Consider the following 17,968-nt stretch of genomic DNA (forward strand, 5'->3'; position numbering starts at 1 on the left):
AGTAGCTGTGACCACAGGCTTACGCCACCATGCCTGGCTAATTTTTAAACTTTTTGTAGAGAAGGAGTCTCGCTATGCTGCCCAGGCTGGTCTCAAGCTGCTGGACTTAAGTGATCCTCCTGCCTTGGCCTACCAATGCATTAAAATTACAGGCATGAGACCCGGCACTTGGCCCCAACTGCCATCTTGACACTGCTATTTGAAAATCCAATCAGGATCTCATATTTAATGTGGCCAAAAAGAGTCTTAATTTACCCCCAAGCTTCCAAACTTGCTCCTTCCTAGTCTTTTCCATCTCAGTAAATGACTCAAGCCCAACAGGCAGCCCTTGCCCTTGATCTGCTCTTTTCCTTGCCTTCCACATACAATAAACCCTCACATTGTCCTGCAGGCTTCACCTTCTATTTCAAAATACATTTTGCATCTGGCCACCAACTCAGTGAGAGGCCACTGGAGGTTCTTCATGACCTTGACCAGCCATTCCAGAGGGTGGAGGGGGCAGCATGGGGATGGGGTATAGCCGTGCAGGAGCTGGAAGCAGAGATAGCACAGATAGCATCTGCAGACAGCACTGTTTGATGCATAACGGAAAATGGCAAAATAGGGCTATTGGTGGAGGAAAATGTGAGGTCAATACAAAATGAAAATTTAAAAGACCAACATAGAGCATGTTTTCTTGCTATTGGAATGGTCTGGTAGAAAGGGGACACAATGGTACAGGAAAAGAGGCATCTCTGAGAAGATGGTGGTGGGGGATGCAGAGTTTAGCACCTGGAGAAAGGGCTGCTCTGCTTCACTGTGTCCAGAGGTGCCTGGTGCATGGAAGCCCAGAAGTCAGGGATTGGGGGCCGATGATGGACAAGACAGCCATTGCCTGCCGGCTTTAGTTTTCTCCCTGAAGGGCAGCTTGTGGGTGGTGGTGGAGGGGGCTGTGAGGCTGAGGACAGAGGCTTTGTGCAATGGTTGCTCTGGAGAGTGGGAGAACAAACTCTTTAGGAGAAGAGAGAAAACCTTCTGGGCAAGGAGAGCGCTTGTTTTGGGTTTTGCAGTCTTCCATAAGACACCAGGCACAGCATACTTGTAATTCCCAACTTGCCTGATCATCTTAGCGGTGGTGGTCCCTGGGTACTGCAGGCAGGGTGAACACGACAGGATTGGGCGGTCCCGGGGCAGGCCCAGGACACAGTAGCAGTGGGCATGGGGGGAGGCGGAGCCGCCACGCTGGGCAGCAGCCAGAGGGGCTCATTAGGAAAAGAGGGAGAGAAGAAAGGAGGCCGGGATTAAGTAGAAAAGGGAGTAGATGTTCCTGCAGAAAAGAATGTTCCAAGTATTTTATTTATTTTTATTTTTAACATGGGCTCCCTGGTGAGAACTTCTGGTTCTAGCTGTTGTTTTCTTTGCTTCTGTCAATACGCTCTGGAGTTGAATTTGCAGATTGAACTGTTGTGCTCTGTGGGTGGGGATATGGAAGCACAAGGCTGTCTCTGACAACAGCGTCACGCTGGCCGCTGTCCCTCCAACCTGGATGGGCCCTGCGCTGGGCCGGGAATTCTGCCCCCAGGGCTGATGTGAGGACGAAGTTCTTCACTTATCTGTTATGAGTTTTCACCATCAACTACCCCCACTCTTCTTTTGGGGTGAGAGATGGGACTTGTCTTGGAAAGAAGGCTTTGCTTTGCCCTTGGGAAGGTGGAGAGTTGAGAAAAAGAATGTGACTGGCTGGGCTTAATGGTGCGAGTGGTTTTGTGCGCTCTAGGGTGAGAAGTCTGTTTTTCCCATGGGTTTTGTCTTTCTGGTCCAAGAACTTGAGGACCTTGCTAGAAGAGCGTTCCAGCCAGATTCTCTCTTCACCTGCTTCTGGAGTTTGGGGTTGAGCAGCCTGGAGTGCACAGAGCCTTGGCATCCCTGGTTCGGGGTTCTGCAAATGGGCCAAGCCCACTCTCAGAGCTGTGCGGGTGAATCCAACAGTGCCTGTACCCTGCCTGCTCTGGAAATGAGGCCCCTGGAGAAAGGAGGCCTGGACTCTGGAGAGGGGACACCAGTTCTGGGGCCTGGCCAATAGACAAGGACACAGGGATCTTTGATAAACAGGGTTTGGCTTTCTTCTCAGAGTTGTGATTTCTTGCCTGGTTCCCATGAGCCCCTGGGAAGCTGGACCTGGAACACTGGAGCCTGGTATTCTCTGTTGTGGGGAATCCAGGGTGAAGTGTGGCCACGCCTTGGGCTATCCTGGAGAGCTACAGCATGGGAGAAGCTCGTGGAGTTCTGTGACACAGTGATTGGCCAGGAAGCCCAGAGCAAGAGGCGACAAGACACAGCCAGATCAGGGAGAAGGCCTGCCAGCAATCCAGACATCCATGCCGTGAGCTTTCTGCAAGACCTCAGGCAATGCTCCAGAAGGCCACCTCTGGGACGGTGGGGTCCTACAGGTGGGCAGAGCTGGGTTTACTTTTGCAAGATCATATGTTCAGAGGTAAAACCCATGGGGGTGAAGACCTGGCAGGTGCATTCCACCAATCTGGCCATGGGAAGAAGGACACCTGTGCTTTTTGTGAGTGGCCACGTGTTTTTGTGGCTCTAGGAGTCAGGGTTAGAGCCAGATTAAGAAAAAACAGAACCCCAAATGCTGTGAATTTCAGGCTTCTTTGGCCATTCAGGTAAAAAATAACCTGTGCCACGTGGATCAAGCTTGATGTGGGTGCAAGGGAAGCAGCATGGGGCTGTCATTTCAATCAGGGCACAAACACTGGAGAGAAAATAAATACTTTAGAAGGCACTTGACCTTTTAATGTGGAGTTCTAAAAATGGAGATTGAACACAGTGATGCTTAACAGAGGCAAAGAGAGCCAGGCTGCTATCAGATTCTTTCTATTCAAGAGTCTGGCTCCCCTCCCTGGCATTAGCAGGGCAGCCCTGTTACCTGAGTGAGTACAAGAAGAGCTGTTACCTGGATGAACCTGAGAACAGCCCTATTACCTGGGTGAGCACAAGAACAGCCTGTTATTTGGATGAACCTGAGGATAGTTCTCTTACCAAGGTGAGCTGGGAATAGCCCTATTATATAGGTGAACCTGAGAACAGCCTGCACCTGGGTGAATCTTAGAACAGCCCTGTTACCTGGGTGAACCTGTGAACAGCCCGCTACCTGGGTGAACCTTAGAACAGCCTGTTACCTGGGTGAACCTGAGGACAGCCTGTTACCTGGGTGAACCTGAGAACCGGGTTACCTGGGTGGCAGCTCTCCTGTTGGTCAGAGGAGCTGAGGCTGGGCGGGGCACCCTCTTGTTGAGTACAGACGGTTTTGTTTCTCCTCCTTGCTTTGCTTTGTTACTATGTTAATCTCTTTCTCTGTATGTTTTAGCAGCAAGTGTATTCTCCTGGTTAGAAAACAAGAATCTCTTGCCCAGCTGGGCCTTGTCCAAACCCTAACATTTTCTTTAAACTTCTTTGAAAGCGTTGGGTTGCAGTCTGTGGTGTGGGACGTGCCTCATCCCAAAGCACTCTCCTGGCCTAGGGGAAGAAAAGATAGGAAGGACTGCTCTCCTTCTGGTCCTCCTTTCTCTGAAGTCCCTCTCACCCTGCAGGGAGAGCCGGCCATGCATGTCCTGCTGGGCTAGACCTCAGTGATTTTGTTTTGTTTTTTTTTTTGAGACGGAGTTTCGCTCTTATTGCCCAGGCTGGAGTGCAATGAGGCAATCTCGGCTCACCGCAACCTCTGCCTCCCGGGTTCAAGTGATTCTCCTGCCTCAGCCTCCCGAGTAGCTGGAATTACAGGCATGTGCCACCAAGCCCAGCTAATTTTGTATTTTTAGTAGAGACGGGGTTTCTCCCTGTTGGTCAGGCTGGTCTTGAACTCCTGACCTCAGGTGATCCACCCTCCTTGGCCTCTCAAAGTGCTGGGATTACAGGCGTGAGCCACCAAGCCTGGCCGACCCCAGTGCTTTTTGGAGTCACGTGGGGCCTGTGCAATCAGAGTGCCTTTTGTGGGGAGTTATCTGTATACAATGGGCTTTCTTTTCAGGCATAATTTTAGCACATTTTAATGGGAAAATTCTGTCTGAAAGTATGCCAACTAAAAAAATCAGATTGTATAGAGTGGATAAAAATACCCCGGCTACTCAGCCAAATGCCCTCCTAGTCCTTATGGCTCCAGGGAGAGTCCCATTTGCTGGGCGCTGCCTCCTTTCCAGCACCGGGAAAGTGGGGGGTCAAAGGCCGTATGTCCTCTGACTGCCTTTTTCTGCAGGCAAACTAAAAGTGACCTGAGTGCTCGGCCAGGGGCATGTGGAAGGGACTGGGAGTAGCCCTTGGACACCAAGGTCCAGTGGAAGGGAAGGCTGGCCACGCTGCTGCAAGGTGTCCCAGACTCAGCCTGAGTGTCAGGCCCCTCTCCTCCCTCCCTCTCTCCCTCTGCTTCCCTTCTCTCCTCCCTGCTGCGAGGGCCTTTTCCTCTCTAAGGATGCTGGGATTTTGAACTTGGGATAGAGAGGTGAGCCGCTCTTTGAGCTCTGTGGAGTTGATCTCTGCATCTGCCTATGTTCAAGACTGTTTTCATTGACTGTCTCTGTGGCACCACCAGCCACAGGATGGGATTGGCTCTTTTGTTTTCATTCAGATTTCATGACTAATTTCTGCACTATCGATCACCCCCCACAAGCTGGTGACTCACTCTCTCATCAAGGAGGCTGGACCCCACATCCCTCTGCCTTTTCTGGTCTGTTTACGCAGCACTGACAGAGGAGGTGAGAAATCCAGTGAGCATTTTTCTTTCTGAGTCAATTGTCTCACGAAGAAAGAAGCTGGGAAGCAAGTGAACATCCTTTTCTCAAAGTCTGGAAAATGACAGGAGCCTGCCGTGCTACGTTCCGTGGCCAGCCTTCCCTTCCACTGGACCTTGGTGTCCAAGGGCTACTCCCAGTCCCTTCCACATGCCCCTGGCCGAGCACTCAGGTCACTTTTAGTTTGCCTGCAGAAAAAGGCAGTCAGAGGTGAAGTGTGAGTAGAGCAGGTGTCCTCCTAGCTCATGGTAATCTCAGGCTGCTCTTGTCTGCAGAGGCCCAGGGAACTCTGAGCCAAGTATCATGTGTCTGCAGACGCATCCGCAGCAAGGGATAGCTCAGATGCCAGCAGCTTCCGGTGTGCTCAAGGGTGCTGGCCAGGGCCAGAAGGGAGGCAGCTTCCCGGTGCTGGCAGTGACTTACAATTTATAACTCTGTGACCAAGCCATGGGGTGGTGCCCCTGTTGGGGTCCCTGCCTCTCTGTCAGGGAGAGTTTGTCACCCTCATTCCCATAAGAGGGCCTCAGGCCTGACCACAAGATGGGTGTGGCAGTGCAGAGAGCATGTTGGCAACTCAGAAATGGGAGAGAGGTCAGGGTGAAATGTGACCGCAGAGGTGTAGGCCGCCCCTATTTGCAGCTTACCCTTGCCTGAGATTTTTTTTTTTTTCTTGAGATGATGCCTAGCTCTGTTACCCAGGCTGGAGTGCACTGGCACGATCTCAGCTCACTGCAACCTCTGCCTCCCAGGTTCTAGCCATTTCCCTGCCTCAGCCTCCTGTGTAGCTGGGATTACAGGCACCCACCACCACGCCCGGCTAATTTTTGCATTTTTAGTAGAAAAAGGGTTTTGCCATGTTGACCAGGTTGGTCTTGAACTCCTGACATCAAGTGATCCTCCCGCCTTGGTCTCTCAAAGTGCTGGGATTATAGGAGTGAGCCACCGCACCCAGCCTTGACTGAGATTTTTAAAGAGAATGCAGGCCCGGTGCGGTGGCTCACGCCTGTAATCCTAGCACTTTGGGAGGCTGAGGTGGGCAGATTGCCTGAGCTCAGGAGTTCGAGACCAGCCTAGGCAACACGGTGAAACTCCATTTCTACTAAAAAAAAAAAAAATTAGCCGGGCGTGATGGCCTGTGCCTGTAGTCCCAGCTACTCAGGGGGCTGAGGCAGGAGAATTGCTTGAACCTGGGAGGCGGAGGTTGCAGTGAGCTGAGATGGTGCCACTGCACTCCAGCCTGGCGACAGAGTAAGACTCCATCTCAAAAATAAATAAATAAATAAATAGAATGTGTTTGAAGTCCTTGTGATGAATTTAGGACAGTAAGCATGTTGATGGATCTGCTGGGCTACAGTTCAAATGCTGTTGAGTTACATCCAATAAACAGTTGAGGTGGTTCTCTCCAACCCTCCAGAGGAATAAAGCCATTGCTTGATGCTGGGTTCTCACTGCCTGTGCCGTGCACCCCTCTAGCAGCGTGGTGAAGCTTATGGATGCCTGATCAGAATGATGTTTCTAATATATGAAATAAATAAAATAAATGATATAGTTTGGATGTGTGCCCCCACCCACCCCCCAAATCTCATGTGGAATTGTCATCCCCAGTGTTGGAGGAGGAGCTTGGTGGAAGGTGACTGGATCATTGAGGTGGATTTCCCTCTTGCTGTTCTCATGATTTTGAGTGAGTTCTCGTGAGATCTGGTTGTTTAAAAGTGCATAGCATCTCCTTCTTCTCTCTCTCTTTTCCTCCTGCTCCGGCCATGTGACATGCCTGCTTCTTCTTTGCCTTCTGCCATGGTTATAAGTTTCCTGAGGCCTCCCCAGAAGCAGAAGCCTGTACAGCCTGCAGAACTGTAAGCCTATTAAACCTCTTTTCTTTGTAAATTACAATCTCAGGTATTTCTTTATAGCAGTGTGAGAACAGACTAATACAATAAAACACATGGGATGGGTACTTTCTAAAGATAGTGTGACAGTGTCCGCCAGGTCACATGCTTTTCTCTCATCTGAACTTGTCACTCCACCACCAAGTCCATTTCTCTATCTCCTGGAATTCAGGAAGCCCTGAGAATCCCTGGACCAATAGAATAAGAAGGGAGTGGTGGTGTAGCAGCTCTGAATGTAGCTCTTGACCGTCCCAGCACCTCTTCCCTCTTTGTGAGAAGCAGGCTTGTGTAAGAAGCATGACTGCCTAAGACCACCACACTGTGGGAAGGCCAAGGCCTGTGTAATGAGGCACCATGTTCAGAGGAAGGCCAAGGAGCACCAAGGAGGCAGAAGACTGAGTGGAGAGGAATATGCAAGGGATGCTGTGTGGTCAGAATCAAGCTTCCCAGGTGAGCCTCCCTCAATCTCCTGATCCACAAAACTGTCAGCAAAAGAAAATGGTTGCTCTAGGCCATTAAGTTTGTTTTTATTTTGTTTTCTTTTTGTTTGTTTGTTTTTGGAGGGGGTGGTGGTGTCACTCAGCAATAGAAAACCAGAGCACAGGATTATCAAGGAAATGAATTCTATTAAATTACAAGAGGTGATGGTTAATTTTATGCATCAATTTGGCTTGGCAATGGGGTGCCCAGATATGTGGTCAAACATTATTTTGGTTGAGATTAACATTTGCATCAGTGGACTGAGGAAAGCAGGCTCTTCCTAATGTGGGTGGGCCTCAGCCAATCCATTCAAGGCCTGAATAAAATAAAAAGGCAGCCCTTCCCTTGAGGAAAGGAAAATTCTTCCCATCTTGTGGCCTTTGGTTTGGGATTTTTTTTTTTTTTTTTAATTGAGAGGGAGTTTCACTCTTGTTGCCCAGGCTGGAGTGCAATGGCGTAATCTCAGCTCACTGCAACCTCCACCTCCCAGGTTCATGCAATGGCGCAATCTCGGCTCACTGCAACCTCTGCCTCCCGGGTTCAAGCAATTCTCCTGTCTCAGCCTCCCGAGTAGCTGGAATTACAGGCATGCACCACCACACCCGGTTGATGTTGTATTTTTAGTAGAGATGGGGTTTCTCTATGTTGGTCGGGCTGGTCTCGAACTCCTGACCTCAGGTGATCCGCCTGCCTTGGCATCCCAAAGTGCTGGGATTACAGGCATGAGCCACCGAGCTGGCTGGGACATTGGTTTTTTTTTTATTGCTTTTGGACATGAATGGAAAATTAGCTCTCCCTTGGTCTCAAGCCCGTGGCCTTCAGACAGTAAATGACACCATTGGCTGCCCCGGGGTCCAGCTTGCCCATTTGCCCCACGGGTCTTAAGGCTTGCTGGACTCTCTTTCTCTGTTTTTCCTTCTAACCACCCCCCCCACCCCCACACCCTATTGGTTCTGTTTTCCTGACTAGTACACAGGTTAAACCAAGAATGCCAAAGAGAACTCTTAGAGTGTATGCACTTGATTCTCACTTATCAGCAGGCAAGAACAGTAGTCAGAAAATACAGTTGTGCATTGCTTCACAACAGAGATACGTCCTGAGAAATGCATTGTTAGGCAATTTTGTCATAGTGCAAGCATCCTGTAATACACTCACACAAACCTTGATGGTAGAACCTGTTATGCACCCAGGCTATAGGGTTCATCCCATTGCTTTTAGGCCATAAACCTGTACAGCATGGGACTGTACTGAGTACTGCAGGCAACCAGACACAGTGGTAAGTATTTGTGTATCTAAATCTATCTAAATGTAGATAAGGCAGTAAAAATATGGTATAAAAGATAAAACATGGTCCCCCTCCATAGGGCAGCTCATTAAAAACACCGTTGTATATGCAGCCTGTCCTTCGCTGAAATGTTGTTGCATGGTGCTTCACTGTACTTAGCACCTCAAATAGGTAGAGATGTGTGCAGGTCTTGGGACAATAACAGGAACTCTGAGACAAGATTCCTGCCCTTTAGGGAGCTTTATATCCTGCTTAGAAAACCCATACAACATGAGTTAATGATGCACATAGATGCATAGGAGAGAGGTAAAAGGCCAACCCCCCCAATTCCAAGCTTCAAGAATTTTGAACCCCGGGCCAGGGTTTCAGGGCAGCTGGATCACTTTCCCTGGAAGGATGCACTGTAGCAAGCTGGAGAGGCTCCCACCACCCAGGAGAGTGACTGGTGGTCTTTTAGCAGCAGAGATGGCTTGTCTGCAAACATAGTGAAAGATGCAGGTTGTTTATGTCCCTGGGGCAACCCCTGCCAACAAAGGGACAGGCGCCAGTGGAGAAGGGTCAGCCTCCTCTAGGAGAACTCTGGGAGACTTTCTATGGGCATCCCAGGAGGCCCTCCAGGGCCATGCCTGTCTGCTCACAGCAGTGACCTTGACCAGGCAGTTCCATAACCTTCTTTCCTGAGCACTCCCCCTGGTCCCAAGAAAACTAGCTGATGGCCGAAGAAGCTTTGCTTCCATTCTTCTGTCTGGACTGCATTCCCATGGGCATTCTTGGAGAGAACATCCATGTCCACGTTTCAACTTTGCGCGTCTCCAGCTTGCATGTTGCAGAGATTTGTAGACTCCATCTTCTACCACTGCTTTTGCTACTACTCCTGAGGGCAGCTGCTATTGTAGGCCTGCTAGGCACTGGGTGCTTCACTTACATGATCTCTAATCCGCTCTGCAGCTGAGCAAGGCAGGTGCGAGAGGTTCCATTTAACAGAGCAGCCAACTATTTAACGTACCACTGCTGATCCCCGAGCCCCGTCTGCCCCAGAGCTGGTGTTCTCTGTAGCCCTCTCTTGCTCAAGTGCTGCCTGCCATGTGCAGAGCATGGGTTCCCAGCTGGATGAGGCATCAGCCTGTACCTTTGGTGTGGGTGCAGTTGGCTACACACTTGTGCTGACCACTTGCTGTGCCAGAGGGGATTTCTGATACTGCCAAGACTTAGACAGCAACATGCCCTCCCATTATTGAACAGGGATGCTTTCTTCCAGTGTCACTCAAAGAAGCAGCAAGACTCTGTCTTAACATGGCCTGCTGTTGCTATTATTTCCCTCGAAGCCATGAGACCCTGGATGAGAGCAGCAGCGGGGCATGTGAGTTAACATCGCATGCTTTCCTGACTCCACTGCCCCACTCATGGTAAGTATCCAGTATGTGTTGTCCAAGGCATGGTTGCATTTTTCATATCTTCCGTTTAACTTTCTTGTTGACTGTGGTACATCAATCCAGTTTGATTTTTCATTGCGCACAGAGGTCATAGCATAGCTTCTTGCACTTGTCCTTCTCTGAATGGAAGCCACTTGGATCCTCCAGGTGTTTCTCCAAGGGGCAGGGCTTTCAGCACAGAATCAACAGGACAAACCATCTGGAAAGCCCGGAGGCGTGTTCCGCAGCATGTATGAGCAGAGCTGCAGTAAACGGTGCCTCCTTGTCTGCCCATCTTAGCTGTTCAGCTGACTTCTTGCCGTCTCCAACTGTCTTCTCTATCTCATCCTGATGACTCCTTCCCACAACTCTTTCCCTGGCTGCCGCACCGGTCCAGCTGCAGCCTGCATTCACAGTTACTTACACAGGGAGTTTCTTGTTTCCGAGATGGCCAAATTGTCTTCTGAAATTTACCTCCGTGACTCTGGTTATATATTTTGGTTCCTAGTGGGTGCCGACATCACAGTGGGCTGATTAGATGGTTCGCACTAGGCCTTCGAGCCTCCTGTGCAGTTTCCCGAAAATATTCCATCTGCAGGTGGGAAGCCCAAGCCCCTGGGCAAATTATGCCATGAGTGTGTCTTGGCAGTTGTTCTGGGTTCAAATGACTTGTGCCATGGTTCAAACATTCCCTGGGGATTGTCTGGATCTGAGCTCCTGGTGGTGGGAAGCCAGCCTTTGGTGCCAGCCTGGCCCAGCACCATCCCTTGACTCCCGACCCCACCAGAGGGTGAGGACTTGGTGTGAGCAGGGATACAGCAGGTCCCAGGAAAGTCTGCTGAGTGAATGGGTGAATAAAATAGTCTCAGGCCCTGTATGTTATTCCCTCCTTGCCCCTACTCAGAACTCCTCCTCACTTCCAATCAGAACTTGTCTCCTCTCTGCCAGAAGGTCAGCCCTGGTGATTCCTGGAGTTCATGCCTCCTGTCGCGCCATGGTTCTGTGGACTGCTGGCTGTTGTGGGGAGCTATCTTCCTGGTGAGATTTGCAGGGCAGGGTCCCAGCAGGAGAGCAGAAGCAAGATGTATGGCGCGGACGAGGGATTCTTTCCAGGGGTTAGACCCCTCGGGACCATGGGGGAGCTGGGCAGGAAAGTACAAGAGGTGTTGGAGGATCTGAGAAAAGGCATCAACCAGTCTTTCTGAATCCCTGGCCTGTGGCGAGAGAGGCAAGTCAGAGCATGGGGCATGGGGAGGGGAGTAGGCGGGGTCTATGGAGTGCCACCACCTCTAGCATCAAGTCCAGGCTCAATGTCTGCTGCTGGGCCTGGGGCCCCTTCTGGTCAGTGGGAAGGGTCAGGCCCAGAGGAGGGAGGGCAGCTCTGTGTTTGCTTGTCACTGTAGAGGCCATGACAACCTTCAGGGTACAAACTGCTGCTTCACTTCCATTTTGCAAATCTCAGGCAGAATCCCTCTTTTGGCCAACTCTCTACATGGAAGAGGGTTCTGGAAAGATAATCCCAGTTACATCATGTGTGACCCAGGTTCATCACGTAATACTAACTGCCGTGGCTGCATCTCAGATTTCTTTGTGTGCCGTTGAGTGTTTTACCCAAGGCAGATACAAATGAGTGATGGGGAGGAAACAGGCTAAGGGGGCAAATGCAATGCTTTTGTTGACCCAGCCTTCATTATGGGTTCACTACTGATCGCCATACCGCAAATGCTGCATCCTGCCCCAAGGCCATGACAAGGAGTGCTTGAAAGCAGTCTGTCCATTTCCAAAATATTGTCACTTCAAGAATGATGTGTAAATGGCATCATACAGTGTGGAACCTTTTGGGATTGGCTTTTTTCACTCAGCATAATTCCCTGGAGATTCATCCAAGTTTTGTGTATCAACAGTCCATTCTGTCTAATGGCTGAGTGGTGTTCCACAGTCTGGGTGTGCACAAAGTGTTTAACCATTCACCTGTGAACTGAAGGACATCTAGGTTGACGATTACACATTTTTGACTACTACAAATAAAGCTGCTGTGAACATTCATGGTGCAAGTTTTTGTAAGAATGTAAGTTTTCCTTTCTCCGAGATAAATGCTCAGGAACACCACTGTACGGGTGTTGCATATTTAGTTTTATGAGAAATGACTAAACTGTTTTTCAGAGTGGCTGCACCAGTTTACAGCTCACCAATACTTTATTATTCTTAAAATAAAATATTACTAAGTTAATTGTTGGGGAGGACAGTGGTGGATGTGGCCATAAAAGGTGAGCAGGAGGGATCCTTTGGGTGACGAAAATGTTCAGTATGTTCAGTATCTTGACTGTGGGGGTGAATACACCAATGTACATGTGAGAAGATTGTATAGAACTAAACACACACACGAACACACACACACACACACGAGTCCCTGTGCATATATAACTGGGCAATCTGAACATGACACGTGGGTTGCATCAATGTCAATACCTGATGGCGAAATTGTATTCTAGTTTTGCAAAGATGTAACCACTGGGAAAACTGGGTAAAAGTAACTGCATGTGAATCTACAATTATCTAACAATTAAAAAAATTAATTAACGAGTGTCTAAAATATATGATATTTGTTAAAAGGCAAGCCTATGAAAAACATGATACATTATTAAGAGTTAGGTAATTGTTGTTGTTACTTGCTTTTCTGCTTTTGGGGGCCAAGTGCTGGTTACTAAGATTCCCAGCCTCTTCCGAAGGCCGTCCTTCCTCCACACAACTGCAAGAAGAGGCCTTTTCAATGTAGATCCTTACTTTACCCCTCCAACCCGGGCCCATTTTAGGGAATAGAAAAGCAATTTGGAAGGATTAAACTGAGGGACCCGTGCCTCCAGCAGATGGGCCGGTGGAAGAGCAATCAGTGCTGTGGGAGATGCTGCGGGGAGGAGCGTGTCTGCGAGGAAGGACTGCTGGCTTCAGCACTTCCCGATTAGAATTTCATGATGGAATACTTGGCACACCAATGCTAAAAACCAAGTGTGAAAAAAATCACCCCAGAACCTACTAGAGTGATACTGTGGAGGATCTGTGGGCTGGACCGCCACTGCCCTGTATCTGCATGGAGAACTGATATCCCATGGCAGGGCCACTGGGTAAAGGCTGGTGCTAAGTGCGGGCGTGGGGTGCGTTCCTTGGTTCATTTTCCACTGATGTTTTGGAAATTGGGCTCCATAAGAGCACCCAGAAGTGCTTATTAAGAACCACCTGTGCTCTGCTGGTTCCTGAGGTGCCAGATTCCCTCCAGGGAAATGTTGACCTTTATGATAGACTATCTTATGACCAAAAGCTTCACAGCATTAAAATGTGATCCATCTCATTAGGTTATCCTATGAAGCCTATAAATAACTCTAGAAATGAGATCCTGTGACAGCTATTTATTTTCACCCTTACTATTTAACATAAATATTGGCTATTTATAGCCAGGTCATCAAGGCGGCCATTGCTACCCCCATCCTATTATTTCCCTCACTCTGACTTGGGAAGTGGAGACTTGAACCTGGAAGAGGGAGAGAGGTCCAGTGGGGGTGGCCCCCCCTTCTTGGAACCTGGTCTCCTTAGGGACAGAAATTTTCCTACCCCATTTATACTCTGGTTATCTTGCTGAGAAGCCTGTTGAGACTTTTCCATCTTGGTATTCTTATACGTGCATGATGCTTTCTCTCCCAGTACGTTTGAATTTGAAAGAACCATGAAGGCTCTGAGATTTTACCCTTCTTGCAAGATAGCAATCATTTTCACTGGTGCTGGCAGAAGATAGGAGATTCCTGGGTCAGAGACAAAGGACAGTTTGTTACTGACAGCAATAAGAGTAGCCAAGGTAGCTGCACTTTTGTGCTGGTTCCCCGAGCCCCAGTTCCCCCAGGGCAATGTGAAGAGGTTCAGGTGATGCCTGCATGTGCATCGACCGCAGGAGAGGAAGCCTGAACTCAGGGAACCCAAAGTTTCTGTAAGTAGGTGTGAAAGGAAAATAAAAACTTGGGACCCCAATTACTCTGTCAAAGGGAAAAATTAAGCTAAAAGCTGAGTCATGCAAGAAACTATCTTTCCTTTTGTTCCTAAGCAGACAGTTATAGATGAAAGGTAAAATATCTCCAATGTGTTTTTCTGAATTAACTCCTCCCTGAAATTGTGCAAGTAATGGCCTAGTCTCACCTCTACTGCTACCAAGCCATGTGGCTGTGTGTTGCAGCCATGGATAAATGACATTTGGCTCTTCCTTGAGGAAAGACATGCTGTTGGGCTGTGAGGAGCACACGTAGCTGACAGCCTCCAGCTGTGACACCTTCAGGAGCCCTTGCAGCATTTAAGCTGAGGCTGTATTTTTCTTAGGCAGTCCTCAACCAATGCCTGAAGATGACAGGGCAACAAGGCCTGGACATCTCTGCCCACTGTAGGGCTTCTCTATGTTCTCTCTGTGCTGGAGCTTCCTGTGGGCCTGGCGAAGACTTTCTCTTGGCTGCACCACCAGCTGAGGCTCTCCTACCCCATCTTTTTTCCTTCACTCTCACCTGTTAGAGGTGTCAGCCTGCATCATGGTGTGGTTTTCTTTCTCTGGATATCTTTCTTTCTGTCCGCATATCTTAGGTGTTACTTCCAATAAATCTTTTGCACTTCAAACTCTGTCTTGGTGTCTGCTTTCCAAAGGACCAAACTGACACACTTGATAGAAACCATCACTCAACTGAGTGGATTAGAAGAATTATCTAATGAACGTGAGGCTGAGCGAGGTTTCCCCTAAGACTCTCTCTGAGCTTCTGTGGGGAATCTCTGAAGTATTGCCCATCTTAGGGATATTGTAACATTGACTTCCTAGTTCTTAAGTAAACTGTTCACAACCCATCAACTTCTTCCACAAACCAGGGACAGACTGTTTGAGCCCATGTCCATAGACTTCTAGAGTTGCTTTTTGCTCTTGCTGCTTAAGGGTTCAGCTCAAGGTTGCCTCCTTAGCCAGGTCCCCCAATACCTTCCTCTTTCATTACTCTAGTTTGTAAATATCCCCATCCTCTGTTAGATGGTAGCTTTTATGGATGTAGGATCCACATTGTTGCCAGTGGCCAGAACAATGCACACAGTGGGTGCTACGTAAAAACTTGCTAAATGAATAACAAATGACAGATGCTCCAAATGACTAATTTGCTATGTCCTGAGTCTAAAAAATGATTCCAACTGGCTCCTTATACTCTTCAATTCTTTTTGCTTACTCCTCTCTCAAATGTCCTCAGGGAGTTATCCTATAAAACATTGTCATCCTTGTCTTAAAAATTAGCAGTATTACTTTGCACTCACAGTGAGTTATCAATTGTCACTCCTGCAGTGGAAGAGAATCTGAGTAACCTCCTAGTTGGTGACATTCAGGAGCTGTGGATGTCACACAACAGAATTTGTAGGCTCTGAAAAAAGGTTTATCCGCATCTATATGGGAGTCATTCCAGCCCAAACTGTGCTGAGACATGAACTTTCACGTGGTCATCTCTGGAAAAACCCACAAAGACGAGAAAGGAAGTCCTTGGCCTTAAGGACTTCCCCAGAGAAGAAACAGTTGGATTTGTTGGAACTCTATTTGTTGCTGAGACGTGAAAGTTCTTTGATCAGTCCGATGGCCATTTCTGAAACCACAGTGATCCTCCACTCCCATGTCTTTTCCTGGAATGGGCCCTGATAATTTCAAAACATTCCTATTTTTTTCTGCAAGCCAACACCCTTCCTAAGTACACAATGTTTATGGGCAGTCAGACGGTTTGGCATATTTTTCAAACCTCTGAGGATGGTAAGTTCAAGTTGTCTGTGCTGTTATATGGCATATCTAATAATCCACACCTCAAGACTTGATTTTAAGGTTAGCAAGCCACGAGAATGCTCTTTGAATCCCCCTGCATGTTTCATCACCTCATCTCTATTTCCCTTTAACTATGGCCAGCCAAACTGTAACCTGAGATTAGGGTTGCTGTCAGAGAAAACAAAGGAAAATAAATAAATACATTGGCACAATGCCCCATACTACGATTTTGCAAGTCGTGGGTATGCTTGCTCGATGAAAAAATTCCCCATAACCAGTCATGACTCATTCCCACTTGCTGCTTGCATGGTTTGGGAACATAGTCTTTACTTATTTTTTTTCTATATTAACATGAAATAGCATCATTCAAGCTCATCATCAATACTTCATTTTACAAACTTCCTGACAGCCACCTTCAGCCTTTTGATCGCTAATCTTGTGTTGCTTCACTACCATGATCATTACTAATGCTGAAGTGTTTGGGCTTTATTTTTCCTCTGCATTTAGTCAATTGTTTTAAATAAATAAACAATGCGATTATACTGTATGAATTGTTTAATATTCTGCCTTCTTTCCTCAGTATTTTATTGTGAGAATTTCTCCGTTGCTGCTAAATATCTTCAACATATCACTTCTATTTTTTGTAAGATATTTATTATAGTATTATACCATGGGTCATAACTTATTTGGTCATCTCTTACGTTTTGACATTTAGAGTGTTGTTAAAATTATACTGTTATAAGTAATGCTACAATGAACCTCATTCGATATAAATCTCTGTGTAGTTGTTAGGATCATCTAGGCTTAAGGAACATCCTTTGTTGGACATCTTGTTCACATCCTTTGTAAGAGAACAAGAAATAAAGCTTTGTTGTGTTAAGCCACTGAGATTTTGGGGCTGTTTGTTATTAGCTGCATTTTGCATAGTTAGTCGGTGACCAGGCTGAAGAAGTGCCAGCTTTGCCATCCTCCCTCCAGAATTTGCACACAGAGCCCAGAGTCAATGGGAACTCACAGGTGCCAGGGTTACCATGTAGGAAACTCTTCCTTTCCACCCACAGCCCATTGGCCCATGCCGGTCACCTGGCCCCATCTACCTGTGAAGGAGGGGGGTTTGTATTTTTCTATATACCCAACACAGAAGAGAACAGGAGGTGCCTGGGCAATGATAACATCCTGCTTGTATGAGGGTATGGCTTTTACTTAATGTAGATGTCCTAGAATGGGAGTTATTGAGTTTTGCCAACTTATTTTTTTTCTAAGACACACCATTTTTATAGTTCCACCAGCTTGTTTTCTGCCCTTGTAAAGCCACAAATGTTACCACTTTATACTCTTTGCTGATCTAAGAGGTAAAAAATGCTATCTCATTGTTGTTTTCATTGCTCAAATTAAATCTTAAAGTTTTGTAGATACATTATTATTTTGTAGATACATTATCATTATTATTGAGAGGAAAGATTATTTTCAGATGTCTGTTATTCATTTGCGTTTTACAAGTGTTCAGTAGAGTTATAAAACAATTACCCTGAAAATTCTCTGAGTATCTCATGCCCGTGTCACTGTTAGACCTTAAATATTTTAAAACAATCCTGGCAGCTCGGTGCGGTGGCTCATGCCTGTAATCCTAGCACTTTGAGAGGCTGAAGTGGGTGGATCACTTGAGGCCAGGAGTTCGAGACCAGCCTGGCCAACCTGGTGAAACCCCGTCTCTACTAAAAATCCAAAAATTATTCGGGTGTGATGGCTTATGCCTGTAATCCCAGCTACCCAGGAGGCGGAGGCAGGAGAATTGCTGGAACCCAGGAGGCAGAGGCTGCAGTGAGCCAAGATCGTGCCACTCCATTCCAGACTGGACGACAGAGCAATAGAGGGAGACCCCATCTCAAAACAAACAAACAAACAAACCTTGGCAATGGTCCTAGCACCACTCACCCTTGTTCTCCCTATGGCAGTATTGGCTCTGGAGTGCAGATCTGTCTCTGGGATCTTCCTATGTCTTGTAACTTACCTTGGGTCTCAGTTCCCTCACCTTAGCAAGGCTTTAAAAAAAAAACTTCCAACAAAAAACCCACTCCCTATTGTTTGGGTCCTGTGAGAAGAATGGAAAGTTCAAGAATGTCCAGAACACTTCTGCAGACAATCTGGGTTGGATGGAAAGGGAATGGTGGTTTAAAGGAGGAATTTTGTTAATACCCAATGAAAGTCCCACATAAAAATTTAATTTTAGAAGACAATCTCAAAGAAACATTTGTGGATATATGTGGAACTCAGTATCTTCTCAGTTACGGGATTCAGCAGGCACAGCTAAGAATTTC

At 47.5% G+C, this 17,968-nt stretch overlaps 1 long non-coding RNA gene across 1 annotated transcript; it reads left to right on the forward strand.

Annotated features, from left to right (window-relative positions):
- Window positions 1-1,438: 1,438 nt before the first annotated feature.
- On the forward strand, window positions 1,439-10,314 carry LOC115835550. The gene is made up of 4 exons (XR_004030617.1): window positions 1,439-3,037; window positions 6,944-7,114; window positions 9,688-9,835; window positions 9,948-10,314. It is a non-coding gene; the product is annotated as an uncharacterized LOC115835550 (long non-coding RNA).
- The last annotated feature ends 7,654 nt before the right edge of the window (window positions 10,315-17,968 follow it).

Source organism: Nomascus leucogenys, chromosome 1a (genome assembly GCF_006542625.1).
Source record: "Nomascus leucogenys isolate Asia chromosome 1a, Asia_NLE_v1, whole genome shotgun sequence".
Classification (NCBI taxonomy): domain Eukaryota; kingdom Metazoa; phylum Chordata; class Mammalia; order Primates; family Hylobatidae; genus Nomascus; species Nomascus leucogenys.